This window comes from Schistocerca americana, chromosome 3, assembly GCF_021461395.2.
Source record: "Schistocerca americana isolate TAMUIC-IGC-003095 chromosome 3, iqSchAmer2.1, whole genome shotgun sequence".
In the NCBI taxonomy this organism is placed as follows: Eukaryota; Metazoa; Arthropoda; class Insecta; order Orthoptera; family Acrididae; genus Schistocerca; species Schistocerca americana.
Window position 1 is genome coordinate 590,365,418 of NC_060121.1, and position 5,000 is coordinate 590,370,417.

Here is a 5,000-nt window from a genome sequence, read left to right on the forward strand (position 1 = left end):
TGATTCCTTCAGTGTAGCGCGCGTGCGGCCCAGAACATCTAAGGGCATCACAGACCTGTTATTGCTCAATCTCGTGCGGCTAGAAGCCGCCTGTCCCTCTAAGAAGAAAAGTAATCGCTGACAGCACGAAGGATGTCACGCGACTAGTTAGCAGGCTAGAGTCTCGTTCGTTATCGGAATTAACCAGACAAATCGCTCCACCAACTAAGAACGGCCATGCACCACCACCCACCGAATCAAGAAAGAGCTATCAATCTGTCAATCCTTCCGGTGTCCGGGCCTGGTGAGGTTTCCCGTGTTGAGTCAAATTAAGCCGCAGGCTCCACTCCTGGTGGTGCCCTTCCGTCAATTCCTTTAAGTTTCAGCTTTGCAACCATACTTCCCCCGGAACCCAAAAGCTTTGGTTTCCCGGAGGCTGCCCGCCGAGTCATCGGAGGAACTGCGGCGGATCGCTGGCTGGCATCGTTTATGGTTAGAACTAGGGCGGTATCTGATCGCCTTCGAACCTCTAACTTTCGTTCTTGATTAATGAAAACATACTTGGCAAATGCTTTCGCTTCTGTTCGTCTTGCGACGATCCAAGAATTTCACCTCTAACGTCGCAATACGAATGCCCCCGCCTGTCCCTATTAATCATTACCTCGGGTTCCGAAAACCAACAAAATAGAACCGAGGTCCTATTCCATTATTCCATGCACACAGTATTCAGGCGGGCTTGCCTGCTTTAAGCACTCTAATTTGTTCAAAGTAAACGTGCCTGCCCACCGAGACACTCACTCAAGAGCACCCTGGTAGGATTGCAACGGGGTCCGCCTCGGGACGCACGAGCACGCACGAGGCGCGTCGCACGCCTTCAGCTCGCCCCACCGGCAGGACGTCCCACGATACATGCCAGTTAAACACCGACGGGCGGTGAACCAACAGCGTGGGACACAAATCCAACTACGAGCTTTTTAACCGCAACAACTTTAATATACGCTATTGGAGCTGGAATTACCGCGGCTGCTGGCACCAGACTTGCCCTCCAATAGATACTCGTTAAAGGATTTAAAGTGTACTCATTCCGATTACGGGGCCTCGGATGAGTCCCGTATCGTTATTTTTCGTCACTACCTCCCCGTGCCGGGAGTGGGTAATTTGCGCGCCTGCTGCCTTCCTTGGATGTGGTAGCCGTTTCTCAGGCTCCCTCTCCGGAATCGAACCCTGATTCCCCGTTACCCGTTACAACCATGGTAGGCGCAGAACCTACCATCGACAGTTGATAAGGCAGACATTTGAAAGATGCGTCGCCGGTACGAGGACCGTGCGATCAGCCCAAAGTTATTCAGAGTCACCAAGGCAAACGGACCGGACGAGCCGACCGATTGGTTTTGATCTAATAAAAGCGTCCCTTCCATCTCTGGTCGGGACTCTGTTTGCATGTATTAGCTCTAGAATTACCACAGTTATCCAAGTAACGTGGGTACGATCTAAGGAACCATAACTGATTTAATGAGCCATTCGCGGTTTCACCTTAATGCGGCTTGTACTGAGACATGCATGGCTTAATCTTTGAGACAAGCATATGACTACTGGCAGGATCAACCAGGGAGCTGCGTCAACTAGAGCTGAGCAGCCGGCCGCCCGGGAGTGTGTCCCGGGGGCCCGCGCAGACACGCAAGCGTCCGCTCAATTATTCTGCAAACAGGAGGAGGCTGAGCTCCCCTGCACCATACACCTCGAAACCCTCTCAGGTCCCGGCGGCGCGCAGCGCCGTCCTAAGTACTTGGTCGGGTTCGAGAGAGGCGCAATCGCCCGGAGTTTGGCGAGTAGACGCTTTAGGTGCGACCACCCGTGCTCCCAACTGAGCTTGCCGCTGCCGACAGAGGCCCGGGAGCGTGCTGTCGTGGCATTGCCGGCGGGAGACAACACGCGCCACCTACGGTGACCGGCAGCTCCAACGCCAGCGCCACAGAAGGACAAAAGCCCCACTTGGGTGCCGAAGCGAACTCTCCCAGCACAGCGCACGCGCCAACACGTCCGCACAGCTGCGATACAAACCACCTGCGAGAACCGCAGAGGCGACCGAGCAGCAGACGGCGTCGCGGCGCCGAGCGCCGGGCGGCGGCGCATCCTCAGCGCACACAGTCCTCAATCGGACCAGCACACTGCAGATGTCCACCGCGCTTCGCACCGGGCCCGCGAGGACCTACTTTGGCCGCACGGCGCCGCGTGCAGGGTGCGCCGGCGCGCAGCTGCGCCGCCTGCCGCCTCCGTCGGCCGGCGCGCCTGCCACTGGCCGCCCCCACCAGCCGGCTGTAGCGCGTGCGCCCACGCACCGCGCGGCCAGCACGCCGGGAGGCCCCCCCTCACCGGCCGGGGACGGTCCCACCCAGCCACCGCCGCGTATCGCTTCACACCCAGATGCCATTCACGTTCGTGGGCATGGTGGGTATCGCTGGAACAACCGGTTGGTAGCTCAACCGATCGTCGCCATCACTGATTCACCTCTAGCGAGAACAACCGCACCACAACGGTTTACCAGTTGTTCATTTGCGTAACGTCACCAGCAAACGTAGGCGTCCATCGCCATTTGCAAATTCAACGATTGTTGCATGCCTGTGTCAGGTGTCACGACACACTATGTCTGCCCACATACACGCAACAACATGTGCACGCTTCGCGAACACGTGGAAGGTGGCCCCCGTACGTATGCGATGTCCATTGCGCGAACGACTGTCAACCGGCCTCTGTCGCATGTCGCAGATGTGGAACGCAGTGCACCATGCTATCACGGTGTGTGAGAAGAGACGACTACGTCTGACAACACGCGCCACTACATCAACAGACGGCTCATGCTGATCGCCATCCAGGGCATACCACACTGCAATCCAGCTCTTATAGGGAGACGACACGTAGCTGAGTGCACAACATTTGGACCGCATGGTTCGCCGTTGTTGGCGCAGTCGTTGTACGGTCACATGTACCACGATGTATCATTCAGTACATGAGGACCAATGTGCAGTACAGTGTGTGATTTGGACGTACAACATCAGCGGACAGTTGACACAGGCCGTACCACAGCGTAGGCTACGTGCTTCGCCATGCGAATGCCAATGAACAACTGCAAATGCCAATGAACAACTGCAAAGGGCATTGAGCATGTACGTCCTGCTGCCATCCACATTACAGTGTATAGCTGCAAGGTGTTTAACATGAAGCGATACACTGGGGACCGGGCAGTGCGAGTAGCAAACTATATTGCGGGGGTTGCAGTTAGGCAACACTACACTAATTTAACGCGTCGTATGACAATTACAGAGCAGGTTAAGGCCCAACGTGTGTTGGGTTAAGGCCCAACGTGTGTTGGGTTAAGGCCCAACGTGTGTTGGGTTAAGGCCCAACGTGTGTTGGGTTAAGGCCCAACGTGTGTTGGGTTAAGGCCCAACGTGTGTTGGGTTAAGGCCCAACGTGTGTTGGGTTAAGGCCCAACGTGTGTTGGGTTAAGGCCCAACGTGTGTTGGGTTAAGGCCCAACGTGTGTTGGGTTAAGGCCCAACGTGTGTTGGGTTAAGGCCCAACGTGTGTTGGATTAAGGCCCAACGTGTGTTGGGTTAAGGCCCAACGTGTGTTGGGTTAAGGCCCAACGTGTGTTGGGTTAAGGCCCAACGTGTGTTGGGTTACAGCGCAATATGGGTTACGTTAAGGGGCAATATAGGTTAGGTTAAGGTACGATATAGGTTAGGTTAAGGTACGATATAGGTTAGGTTAAGGTACGATATAGGTTAGGTTAAGGTACGATATAGGTTAGGTTAAGGTACGATATGGGTTAGGTTAAGGTACGATATAGGTTAGGTTAAGGTACGATATAGGTTAGGTTAAGGTACGATATAGGTTAGGTTAAGGTACGATATAGGTTAGGTTAAGGCGCAACGTGAGTTAGGTTACGGCGCAACATAGGTTAGGTTACGGCGCAACATAGGTTAGGTTACGGCGCAACATAGGTTAGGTTACGGCGCAACATAGGTTAGGTTAAGGCGCAACATAGGTTAGGTTAAGGCGCAACATAGGTTAGGTTAAGGCGCAACATAGGTTAGGTTAAGGCGCAACATAGGTTAGGTTAAGGCGCAACATAGGTTAGGTTAAGGCGCAACATAGGTTAGGTTAAGGCGCAACATAGGTTAGGTTAAGGCGCAACATAGGTTAGGTTAAGGCGCAACATAGGTTAGGTTAAGGCGCAACATAGGTTAGGTTAAGGCGCAACATAGGTTAGGTTAAGGCGCAACATAGGTTAGGTTAAGGCGCAACATAGGTTAGGTTAAGGCGCAACATAGGTTAGGTTAAGGCGCAACATAGGTTAGGTTAAAGCGCAACATAGGTTAGGTTAAGGCGCAACATAGGTTAGGTTAAGGCGCAACATAGGTTAGGTTAAGGCGCAACATAGGTTAGGTTAAGGCGCAACATAGGTTAGGTTAAGGCGCAACATAGGTTAGGTTAAGGCGCAACATAGGTTAGGTTAAGGCGCAACATAGGTTAGGTTAAGGCGCAACATAGGTTAGGTTAAGGCGCAACATAGGTTAGGTTAAGGCGCAATATAGGTTAGGTTAAGGCGCAATATAGGTTAGGTTAAGGCGCAATATAGGTTAGGTTAAGGCGCAATATAGGTTAGGTTAAGGTACCGTATAGGTTAGGTTAAGGTACAGTATAGTTTAGGTTAAGGTACACATTGTTGTAAGGAAAGGTGTAATGGGGGGGGGGGGCGGCCGGTCGGTTTGTTGATTGTGATTATAGTAAGTGGATGCCTGCGGCATCATCTGATTTGCCACGTCAGGATACACCTTTGGCTCATGACAGGCGGCGCTCCGATTCCATGCTTGTGGGAGACCTGTGTCTTTCATTCCTGCCATTGTTTGTGTGCTGTGAGAGGGGGCAGTATTGTGATGTTGGGTGCACCCCTGTGTAGGACATGTGTGGGTGTTGGTGGCTTAGCTGAGCAATGGTGGTTGTCGGGAGGGTGGGATA

General features: G+C 53.2%; 1 non-coding gene across 1 annotated transcript in view; it reads right to left on the reverse strand.

Moving 5' to 3' along the window:
* LOC124608770 overlaps window positions 1-1,591 on the reverse strand; it is a 1,910-nt gene extending 319 nt beyond the window's left edge. The window contains exon 1 of the ribosomal RNA XR_006979340.1: window positions 1-1,591. This exon is cut by the window's left edge and continues 319 nt beyond it. This is a non-coding gene — a ribosomal RNA (small subunit ribosomal RNA).
* Between the last annotated feature and the right edge of the window lie 3,409 nt (window positions 1,592-5,000).